The sequence below is a fragment of the Cyrtonyx montezumae genome, unplaced genomic scaffold (genome assembly GCF_038088225.1).
Source record: "Cyrtonyx montezumae isolate F1298 unplaced genomic scaffold, pur_monq_1.0 scaffold_3, whole genome shotgun sequence".
NCBI lineage: Eukaryota > Metazoa > Chordata > Aves > Galliformes > Odontophoridae > Cyrtonyx > Cyrtonyx montezumae.
Window position 1 is genome coordinate 15,151,720 of NW_027072034.1, and position 13,028 is coordinate 15,164,747.

The window sequence follows — 13,028 nt, forward strand, 5'->3', positions numbered from 1 at the left end:
TAATTCACTAGCAATCCAGTGCATAGCCTATCAGCAGGGCAAGTGAAATGACAGGAAACAAAACAGTCAGCTTCTGGATGGAAACTTTCAGTATCAGCAGATTCTGAAACCTAACTATGCTTCAAAACTTTGTCTGCCTCATATCGTTTCTGAGAAATATTTCACTTTTGAATAATCACCTGTCTCCATCCAAAAAAGCTCGCTTGAAAGCCCACAAGCTTTCATCATATGCATGGCTATAATTTGAAATAGACTTATACATACATCAGGATTTTTTAAGACAAGTTTTTCTGGTAACATAGAGTAAAAGTCTGTTCTGTCTCACAGAGAGCAAGGAACTGTTGACACGAGATTAAAACAAACTAAGAAGAAGCTTAAACAATCACACAGTATTAGTTATCATGTTAAACTGAGGTTCCAGTCTATCAGCATACCAGGGGACTGCCTATCAGTATTTGGATATTAAACTTCTTGACTGTTCATTTTGAAGTAAGTGATTTTTTTCATTTAGAGTGGTAAACTAAATTTAAAATAAAACACCATCAATAACAGTAAGAACAAAACAAGAAGATTAAAAAGTTAAAAAGAGATAGGAAGTTAATTAAGCTACAAACTAAACAATATCTTTGATAGGGGTTTTTTTGTACTGATCCTAAAATATTCCTTTGAATGCTTGCTTGGTTATTTTGCAAAAAAAAAGTCTTAATTTGATTATTTTCACTTTCTTATTCTCTTCTCTGGAGGTGGGGGTGGTACTCTACAGAACAAAATTATGAATATTCATCCAGGTTTTTTCTGAGATGACTGTGATTTCTATGTATATGTTCCAGTACTAACCAGAAATATATGAGATCACAGCATTCACTAAGAAAGTACTAGAGCTTCAAAGGAATAATAAGAAATCTTTTTTACTATTGCTATTATATGAAGCCATTAAGACATAATTGAAAGCTCTTGAGACAAAATAAAATCATCCAGCAATTATGACCACTCCTGTTTCTTACAGACAGTAGATACCTTCCCTTTTATCTCAAATAATTTTGATAACTCTCTCCTTTGCATATCAAAAGGTTGGATTAATAGGTCTTGGAAATTGATAACAAAGGGTATACTACTTCCAATTCAAGAAAAGTTTTCTGCTTCTCTTTCCAACCTGAAGACAGTTTTCTGTACTTACAGTTTGCCTAATCCTTCAACTTAGCTGATTGAACCGAAGATATTGCCTTCATCTGCAAATACTCTCCTGCCATTATGTTTTGATTATCTTTACAAAATATAATTTTGAAAGAGAAGGTTACTAGATAATATCTTGAATGATCTTTCTCTCTCATTAAGAGGGACACTACTCTCCTTACTTGGGCACTTTGTTAATTACTTAGAAAGTATTCTGTACAAAATCTCTACTCACACTTGGATGCTTGCTTTCTGTCTTACCAGGTAGCCAACTTCATTCAAGAATGGTAAAGATTTTTATGTTGCATTGTCTGAATGTAAGATAACATTAAAATGTTCACATTTTACATGTTCACATGTAACATAAAAATGTTCACAGACAAACCCATGCAAAGTGCGAATACAGTGTTGATTTAATTTCAGTTTTTAAAGATTTGGCTTTTATGTGGAAGAATGCTTTTCTACAGAAAGAATTCCTAATGGCTGAATCTTATCTACTGGCTCCTTGTCACCGGTGATCCTAGTGGGATGATGCCTTAGCCTCCAGAGACCTGCAGTCTCACACCATTGTGCTGCAGCTTCCAGATGCACATTCCATTCAAAAGAAGGTGAAGTCAGGGAATGCCATCGAACATATGTGCCTTGTGTGATTTGTCATAGTCAGAAAGAAATCATTTTCTCGTGATAGTTCAGACAGATTCTCTTGAAATTGCTCTTCTTCACAAAAGCTGTGTAATCTTTAGGGACTCTGTGGGGTTCATCTTTCTTTAGTAACCTGGCTGAATGCACAGCAAAGTCAAAGGAAACTATAAAAGGAATGACTGCAGAACTTAACGGGAAAGGTGAAACAATGGCCTTAGAGAAGAGCTGCAGGTTCCCAACTTCAAAGAAGTTCAGATAACAATGGCTAGGCCATTAAGTGATGGGAAACATTTGCATGTCTGGCTCCATCTCACTTGGGATCAAAAGACAGAAAAACCTCAAAGATCCTTGAAAAGGGAGGGGACTTGGTGGAATCGGGAGAGTGCCCAGACTGTGTCAGTGAAAAAAAGCTGGTGGGTTCCCTCCTCCCACATTAAAGGAGGGAACAGTCCACGTCTTTTGACATAGAAATTGGGTATAAAACAGGCCTTCCTTTAGACAGAATGGAAAAAAAAACTTGTTAAATACATGTGGGTAACAATTTGAAAAATAATTTTCGTAGTGCTGCATTCCTTCTGGCAAAAACAAACAAACAAACAAAAAAAAACCCCATCAACAAAACAAATGCTTTTCTTTCCATTACAAATATTTTCCTTGTTACTGTAGAAGATATTCAGGCTCTGGTAAGAAAGCTCTTATAATGGCCAAAACCAGTTATATGTCTGTAAATCATAGCTTAAAAGATAAAAAAATCCAGGTGGTCGTATCTGGGGCACCCCCATAAATGTGGACTCAATGGAATCTGTCACTCTTGGAGGTGGTAATGACCTAAAAGTATTTCAACCCATGCATAGTCGTAAGAAGATGACATAGAAAGTGTTCAGACAGCTTTTCCCTCAGGATACCCTTCTGAACACCCCTCATCAGACCCACTAGCTCAGCACACAGAACATTTACTGCTGTCCCATAAGTGTCTGTACACCATGTGCTCACTGAGAACACCAAAGTTAATAATCGTGAAAGCATATGAGCTAGAACAAAATCACCCACATTGTCAGGAAGCTTTTCCATTCTGTTTAGACCTGTAATATCTATCGAGGGAACACATCACAGGTGTTGTGGTTTTAAAACATGCAGGATTTACTGATACATTTTTTGGACTTGTTCATGGATAATTCTGAGAGATCATTCTTCCTTTTCTAGCTCTTGTTTTAGCATATGACTGTAAGACATTTCAGTAGCAGACCTGGACTAATATTTTTAATCTTAATAAAAGACTGAAGTCATTTATTGTTACTCCAAATAATTAAATGATAGCAGCAGAGAGGAAATAAAGATTCTCTCATAATTCAATTAGGTTAGGAAAATTAACACTGGCCTAACGTTGTGTTTATTTAGATTAGATTTGAAAAAAACAACTATGGTTATCAATTAAAATAGCTGCAAATGGATCTCTGTTTCTGAAGATTTTTGAGAACTGAACAGACAAACATCCATCAGCAGCACTGAGTGTTTGTTATGCATGATCAACCCCACTACAAAAAGTAGATTATCTTATCGAGCTCCTTCTGTCCCTGTTTTTTAAGGCTGTATCTCTTCTGATAAGTTTGCCTAGGATCATTTTCTGACATGATGCCAGCTAGTACAGGGCACTGTGTATCTACAGTATTAAATCCCTTGCCACCCAAAACAACATGGCCAACTCTGCACTACTCATAAGAAAAACTGCCAAATAATACTCAGAAATTGTTTGAGACTTCTAACTGAAGTCCGCCACAGTTTTGTAGCACTCAGACTAATCAGAATTGTTCAGAAACATTCCCTGGTCCAGTTTAATTTACAAGTATAGTTATAATCTATAATATTGTGGACATATCTGTCCACACAATTCACAGAACTCTTCCAAAATTGAAAAATGAAATGCAGTTCAGTGTTCTCTACTCCTGAAAACTATTTTTTGCAACTTGTTCTGACTTAAGAAGCTTCCCTGTAGCTCTTATATTTAAACTTCTATCCTTTTTTTCTCAGTAGAGGGCATCCTTAGTACAGTCACTTCAGTAATCCCTATCCATACAGCAAAGAATGAGAGCAAACTTCGTATTGCCTTCAAAATAGACTAAACTGAGTAAACACTTGTTACACATGCATATTTATGAAGAATATTAGGACTTGTGGATCAATTTGGGCCAATATTCACTAGAATAGGCAATCTCCTCTTCTCCATAATAGACAAAGAAGGTGAAATAGAGACTGGAAGATAAGAACACGCTTGCAAAAATGTCATGTTTAACTTTATTATTATTTTTCTGACTAAAGAAAAAATATCCAGTATGAGTATGGAGTTAAAATTGCATATTTAAGTTCTTTTCAGAAGGAGGAGGGGAACTTTCTCTGCTTACTTTAATTAAAGTTCTCCACAAGCTCTTTTTTTCCCCTTAGGTTTGGGAGCTTGGCAGACTTTATGTTTTTTAAAAAAATCCAGCTTGCTCACTAGGCAAATTTTCCCATGCTTTCAAAGCTGTACTGCTTAGGCAATCAAATGTTAATCCAACCACAGTCTAGCTTTTGCTTTCTTCCCAACAGCTTGATATCTATTGCCATTAACGTTATACCCTCAGATGTAGGATAGACAGTGATGTCGCTGTCCAGCATGTAAGTGGTAATGAACTGTAGCACAAATAATGAATTGATAACATGCATGTGTTCCTCACTCCCAGGGCATGTGCATGGGTAAGCCAGCTGCAAATAATTTATTCTACGTACCAAAGCTATACTAAATCATATTCTACATAGCAAAGCTATACTAAATCAAGCCAAACAATATTGCATTTTTTTATGAGTAAAGTATTTCCCACGAAGCTGGTAACTTCTATCTATTAGCTTATAATCTATATTACCCAAATGTTTTCCCTTATAATACCCTGCCAGTGGTAAGCATAAAAAACCCTGAAGTTAGTCTTTAAATGACTGTGTTAACTCAGTAACTGGGAGCGTAAGCACGCAACCAAAATGAAATAACTACAAAGAAAAGTATAAAAGTGAAAGTCAAATTAGTTGAGAGATCTCAGCCTTTGAAAATAGGTATTTACTGAGTCTAATCCACAAAGAGTTACTATGTCGAATATATTGAAAAGCATACTGATATAAAACTTGGACCAGAGCACTTAAATCTACCTGATCTGTATTGTTCATCATCAGTATCATTAACTGAAGCATTTGAAGTTCATCTAGGATTCTGCTTATATCTGACAATAGGGAAAAATACAGAGGAAGTTTTAAAAAATGCATTGTCCCATCTTTTTCCAGCATCTTCATTATAAAGGAGGTTTGCAATGGAATGTATGATAAGAAGTGTAACATTTCTTTGTTAGAAGCTAAATTTAAATGACAATAATTTAGCTATGATTGTTTTTGATGATAAACTGGAAACAGCATATGGTGATCACTACCACATGTATTTAGACTTGGGTTGGCTAGACTTGTATTCTCCCAGGGAAACTGGGTACTTCAACTGGATTTCATTTTTTAAAATTTATATCTCACTGAGAAATTTCCAGCTTAGTTTCCAATCTATTTATTCACAAGAATTCTTAGGGTTTCCACTAACTGTTGCAGATGTTCTTTGCTAGCCTGGGTTCCGCAGTCTTGGAACAAACTCTTGGGAGAGAAAAGTCCTATTTTATAGGATCAGGCTGTTTATTCACACTGATGTCAAAAGGACTAACTGTATCACGTTGCAAACAACAGCAAGTTATCTGAACAGATACTCCTTTTTGTCACATGGATAAATGTACTCATACACATATATATGCACACAGACAGATAGACAGGCACAGGCACACGCACACACACACGTACGCATGAACTGTTTGGGAATAAATCTGAGAAAGAAAATTAGGGAGGGATGAGGTTAGAAAAAGTTAATGGGAGAAAAATAACCCCCTCAGGCTCAACTCTGCTCCTGTCAAAGAGTAATAAAGGGGTTTTGTTTGTTTTGTTTTGTCTTGTTTTTCCCCCAGTGAAAACAGATGACTGAGGCCTGATCCTGTTCTCAGAAAAGTTATTGTAAAACCTGGAGCTGGAAGTTGGGCAAAAAGGGGCACTTGCCGATGTTTTCCCAGAAAGAGGAGCTTGAAGGTATAGGTCCTAACACAGAAGTGTGACATTAATGTCAGGAAGTTCAGACTTGTCTTCTTTATTTATAAAAAAAAGTATCCATGTCTTTTTAGGTGCAGAAGTTAGATGTGGGCAGTGGTAACAAAGGACCCTGTTTCTCAGAGATTCTTAAGAGCTGCCAGATAAAATTAGGATTTCATGAAAGGCTGAGGGAGTGCAGACGCTCATAAATAACGATGCTGTCCTCCTTCCTTCAACAGCACTGCAGTGGGGCTCTTCTGGCAGCAGGCACTATGTTAACGCTTTTAATATCCATTAAAAATGGGTTCTATTTTTTTAATGAAACAGTCTTCTATGTTTTGAAAGAGGTTTTTTTTTTTTTTTTTTTCTTTTAACCGGAAAACCAAAGTTATTTTTGTTAAAACAATACAGCCATCTCTCCATCCTCTTCCATAATGTGGAATTTCTCCCTTGGAAATTTATGGTAAACTGCATAAACCACGTAACCATGAACCCCATTGGGGTCAGTCTGCCTCCCACCTCTGCATGCCTGCTAATTCCATCCCATGTTACCCCTTATTTAGCAGTGGGGGGCAGGGAAGCTGGGGAGATGTGACATATTTTTATTGCTTTCTGTGTTTACAGTAGATGCTACGCTGTGTTGTGCCAGCTCTGTTACAGTGGTTAACAGCACAGTGATAGGCTGCAAGACTATCTAATATTTGGTATTGTTTTGTGCCCCAGAAAACAGGTGTTTGCAGTGGCTCAGGCATTGTCATAACAGTCAGATGACTCGAAACAACTTAGTGTAAGTGAGCCAGTGAAAAATGCCTCTTCAGGATTGTCACTTGCTTCTCATCTGTAAGAAAAAGATTATCTGTAAAAAAGATTATAATCCATGGACTTAAAAAAAAAATACAACAAAAGCGAGTGTGAATCACAAGCCCAAAACAAGCATGAAGTATTTGCCTGAAATCACCCTTCTATTTGAAATCAAGGAAACCAAACAATTGAAGCAACAGTAGAAGAGCTTTCCTTTACTCTGGAATGCTGGCATCCTCCGTGCACTTTGGTTTTGTTTCAGAAGGAAATCCACCTTCTAGCCAGTTAGCCCCAGAAGTTCCTTGGAACAGGTGTTCTCTAAGCTCCAGGGGGAACCAGCAGACTGAAAGGGAAAAGCTCCCAACTGCCTCCTACCACAGGCCAAGAAAATACTTCATTATTTTTGTTTCTTTATGGAAATACAGTCCCTTTTATAGCTGAGGCGGTACAGACAGCTGTTCCATTTATTTCAAATGCTCCCTGCTTCTGGGGTAGTCATTTAGAGCTGGTAGCTAAACCTCTGAGCCACTTGACTTCTTAAATAGGAATGAAAACTTAGAGTTTGGAGTCTGACAGGAAGATTTCTGGATTTTGTTATTCTTCTTTGCTTTATCTTTCAGTCAGACTGTCTTCTGGTAGGAAAATAAGAAAACAATTGTATAAAACTGCTCCAAAACAAATCTTAATGTATGTAATCTCTCCTTGTGGAAGGAGTTTTTTCTTCACTTTTGACTAGGCTACAGTGCTGCCATTTCTGTGACTCAAGAATTTGTGAGTCATATCTTAATCTGCAGAGGAACTGGAGCACGTGCATCATCTTATATTGCACTTGCTTTTCCCATTGCTACTGTCAGTAAATGCTGCCAATTTAATTAGCAAGGCTAGCAGTTCTAATTTAGTTCTGGTTTATATTGGCTTCAATGAAAGCAAATATAGCAAACCTTTACTTTAGGTGGCATCAGTAGAACTAGATTTGTCATGCCACAGGACAGCCAAAAGAAATGCAGTTATTTCTGGGAAACAGACTTATTTACATGGTATACCCTTATTAGTGCTATATTGTCGTAGCTTAACAGGCTTAGGCAAGAGCTCTGGAGAAGGGTTATAAAAGAAGTAGGGGAAGTTATGAGAGGGAAGAAAAAATAAAGGGAAGTACTGGAAATAAAGAGAAAACCAACAATTGATTCCTAGTGAAACACAAGACCAAGACAAAAGAATACTGAAATGTGAAGGAAGAAACAGAATGTGGTCAAATTCAGGCTTAAATATAAGTTCAGAGAATGATAGACATTATAAATAGATGTATTCTGGTCAGCCCAGAATCATGTGGGCACTGTTCTTGGCATACAACCAAAGCTGGCTATTGACATCTGTGAAAAACTGCAGTTTGAGCCTGTCAATTGCTTTTTCATTGAAATTTATGGGACTTCTGTTCTTAATATTCTAGGTATCAATTATTTACAAAAACTATGTACAATACATAAATATTCATTTACAACAGATTATTTTTCAGGGTCAGGAATGGAAAGTATAGGCAGAATATTTTACAAAAAGCTTTGGAAAGAAAGGGACAAGTATTTCCAGAAAACACCTTCGTGATGCTCATCAATAATTAGTTCCTAAAAGGAGGAGAGCAAAGGATTGAGCAATCCTCCAAAGACATTAGAGAAATGTTGAAAACTGTTGGGCCTTGACAGTTCTGAGAGGACACCACACAGTTAAAATAAGTAAGTGTGGCTTGTGAGATAGAGGTTATGGAAAGGGCTAAAAGATCTGCAGTGCAAAGTGAAGTGATAAGGGGAAATTACACTTTCCACTCATTGGCAAACTGTCAGAAGGAAAGATTAATCACTGTCATTTTCTTCAGTAATTTCAAGGGGAGTGGAGATAGCTCAGAACAATTCAAATATCTGAATTGCAGATAACAAATGAAAAGAGAAAATTGGAACTGATTTCTGTGATATTTTGCCACTGGGCAAAATATGTTTTCTTTCTGAGGAATGTGTATTCCAGATATCTGTTGATGGCATTTTATCAGCTTCATCAGATGCTCTGCTTCCTGTTTTGGATCATATACTGAGCACATATGGTAACTAACTTTTATCAAATCTGACAACGTATCGCTGATAGACTAATTTCTGAAAAATGTGTGGAACTTTTTGAATTGAAACACAAGGAAGTTTAAACCCAGATAGTCATCCTCCAGTGGGTTTTATGCAAAACAACTCCATCTGAAGAATATTAATAGAATTCTCTTAAAAATACCTCTAAATCAATTTTGAGACATTACAAGTCCATAGCTTGTCTTGCTATAGGGAAATTGTCTGGAAACTTTAATTTTTCAAAGGCAAGCTAAGATGACTTTTCCAGATACCATGCAGAGGAAGCCTAATTGTGACATCTCCAGAAATGTTCAGGTCATGACTGCCAATTTTAAAGCCAAGAAACAGACTATAAAAGAGGAGTGACAAAAACTCTCTTCGGAAACTTTGGGTTCAGTGGCTGGCTGAGCAAATACGAATCCTGAAAAGACAAGACTCAATTTCTACACAATTACAGAAAAAGTCCAATGGGATTTAAAGAGAACCTTTAAACTAACTCATCAATTTTTAAATCAGAAACGTAATCCTGGGTTGAATATTTTTCATTGCTTGCAGACTTTCAGAAATGATCTAATTCTAAATCAATTTCTACAGGACAATTCTCTATGTCTTTATTGGCCTCATCTCTATGATCTTTCCAAAAGACTTTTACCACTCGAAACAAGTGAAAGCTGTTTTCTAAAAGCCATGGGCTGAGGATATTTCACAGTTTTCAACATCGTGCAGAGATACTGGAAGCAGCACTGGATGATCTTGAACACAGAACTCCACCCAGGCTCCTATCATTCACTACTCAGCTGAGCTATTAGCCTATGAAAGACTGCACTGATCCAAAAAAGTTTTTTTTTAAACTCTTCTAAATAGAAGCCTATTTAGATTTTCCTTGGCCTTTTTGGGGCATCATATCCTGTTAGGCAGACTCACCAAAAGTGGCTGGAAGGAAGAAAAAAACCCACTTACTTGTGTGAGAAATGACTTGTCCAATGTAAGCTAAATACACTGCATCCCCTATGGAAGGTGTAAGCAAATGGGAATGCCAAATGCAATTATTTACTGTTGATCCTGATCTTAGAGATTCTCTTCCAAGAAATAAGCACACTAGTGTACAGTGAGGAGGAGGAAAGTGTTTCTAGTGTGGCTGAGTAGGTTAGCCACAGGCCTGGAGATCTGATCTAAAGCACTTGGGCTGAAGTTTTGAAATGCCTCTGCCTTCCCACTGGTGCACTTTAACACAGAGGGAACTAGTTCTTCCAAAGTACATATGAATCTGACCCCTGACTATGTCTGAGATTTTAAAATGAAGACATAGAGCTTCCTTGAACAGTGTGTGCTATTATTCCAACTATTTTGTGGTGATTTTGATTATTTTGAGGGAAGTCTCCACATATCACGTGGCATATGATTTCCATCAGTAACATTTTTTATTTTTTATTTATTTTATTTTTTATTTTTTGCAGCTGTTTTATCTGCATTATGATAACTGCAATTTCAATTAAAAAATACATCCCTTTGCAAGGGCCAGGAACTTCGTTCACCATATGTGTCTGGATTCCTTTAAGTTATCCTAACACACACAGTTGTAAAGCTAGACTTTGACAATGAAATTAGTGTCATGGATAAAAAAAAATAACAGCTTTAGCCTTTAGGTGCACCTGTTTACAGCAACTACGCAGACTCAGTCAGGGTGTGTGTGTGTGTGTCAGTCTGCCACTGCAGCTGTTCCGTTACCATAAAAAACACAGTATTTATAAAGTTTTAAGCCTTTCTGAACTCCGTATCTTTGGCTCACAAAAGGAGGTTGTAATGCTATGTCTGGACTGTGATAATAGTTCAGATAAAGATTCAGCATGTGACTCCTAATGACAGCATTAAGTCTATTCTAAGGAGCTATATCAAAATATATGCAGTAAAACAGACAGCAAATATGAACCGTGAAGAATTAATGATTAACTATTCACTGCATGCTTCACAGGGAACAGCACTGCCATTGAAAACGTCCACAGACTCTGTGGAAGAAGTTAATGCTCAATCTGGAGTTACAAAGCAAGGTAAAAATCAGGAATGCAGTGCTTAAATTTGTGTGTGCATTATCAGTGCAGGAAAGTTAAAAATTGTAAATAAAGATCAGGTTTATTCACATCCTACTGCTGATTCTGCATGGGCTGGACATCCCCATACCTACACAGACCTCTACACCATTTAATTTAATGGCAGTCCCAGGCATGTCCAACATGTATTCAGATATGGTGCAGGAGCTGCAGTTACAACATACAAGTAACCTCTTAGATGGTACACTACATTTATCTTTAAAGACGGCTTGTTTTTTTTTCAAGAGAAATTATGTAGGATTGCACTCATTAATCTTTGTGCGTTCTGTAATTTCAGCAACCCATAACATTTGAAAACTAACTCTGGAAGCACCACCTTGTAAATGACTTCTACGTTAGCATATATGGCTTCACACTAACACCACTGAGAGAAATAGCTGGAAACCCTGGATAATCCAATACCATAGTTGCTGACAGCCTGTAAGAATGACTGCAATCTTCCTTAGCTCTTGGCACCGAGGAATTGCTGCCTTGCAACTTCCCTACTCCTTCTCTGCAGGGCTGAACTCTTGGCTCCTTCTGCTCTGGGAATTCAGTGGGAGCCTGAAAAAGTGGACAAGAGCCTCTGCCTGTCCTGGTGACTCGATCCTTCCATCAGCTGATGCGTTGTAGGTCACCACTGTCCACTTTCAGCAGCTTATGAGTGCCGCTGTGTGGGGTAATGATGGAGATCTACCTGATCTCTGAGGCCCTATCTATGCACTTCCCTGCAGGCATGATGCAACTAAAATCTTTACCCCAGATTGAATGCCAGGGATGCAGCTGTAAAGGGCATTACTGCACAAAACTCCTGTAATCAATGGAGGAAAGTAGACAGCCTCAACAACAAGTTCACCCTACCCCACATTTAGATTGCCTGATTGTAGAAGACTACATTCACAGCATGAAATGATGGGGCTCCAACATCAGTACTTGCTGGAAGTGTGCAACTGTTTACATAAGTCAAGGATTGAGTAGGGAAATCATTTTTATTGCCATACGGTTCTATTTTGGCACCTGTATTTATCTTGCATTCATGAATAGGCCTAATTAATGAGAAGGAGGATAAGCTCCAGTATAGTAAGGAAAGTAGGTTATGATGTTCTCTTCCTAAAACTACAGAACATTTTCAGAGTGAAACAAATACCAAACACTTTGGGTTATTCATTTGGCCAAACTGGTGCAACTTCTGATTGTTCCCCCTTCGGGCACAGTATCTCACCACTCTATAACCAGTGCAGCACAAGCTGGTTCCATTTATAGTTTTCCAATGGCTTCGAAGTAAATTTTCTATGGTGGGCTGGCTGTCAGATGCTTATCTCACTTCTCCTGCATGGACTCTACCCGTGGTGCTGGCAACATGGCTGCTGGGCATAGCTGTGCCCTGCAGCAGTGCCAATGGAGGCAGCTGGAGCTGGTGGTGTTTCTGGCATGGGGAAGCCTTGGCACCACCCCACAGATGCCTCTGGGCACCTCTGCTGCCAATACCTGGTAATGGGCACCTCCACGTTCTGGGTTTGGTGTGATGGAGTGAACTTTCCTTCACCTGTGGTTCCTTAAATGACAATAGGCATGTATTCAGAGACAACCGCATCATACACTGTTGGTCATAACATTCATCAACCACAGGATTTGATTATTTGTTCTAAAGATTTTATTTCAAATTCAATTTATTCTTTATACAGTTACTGCAGGAATTGTGATACCCTTAGCAAAAGCCAGTAGTATTTTGCATTATGAGGAGTTATCACTTTCAGTACAAATTAACCCAGTGAAAACTCAGCTAGTGAATCTGAAAATGAGTAAACCAGACTGTGAATGAATGTACAAAGGTTGCTCTGAAAGTAATGCCTGCTGTCTTAGTATGTTGACCCACAACTTCAGAGGCAGATGTTGGTGATATGGCAGTAGAGGTTGAACCTTCCCACCAGAATTCCATTACATATTGTTGCCATTTGACAGATGGCAGTGGAGGGGCAGTCTGACAGAATGGCATCTGACATGGAAGTGTGTATGAAGCAAAGGTGTGTCAATGAATTCCTCCACTTGAAAAAAACTGGTGCCCATTAACAATCACTGATGCTTG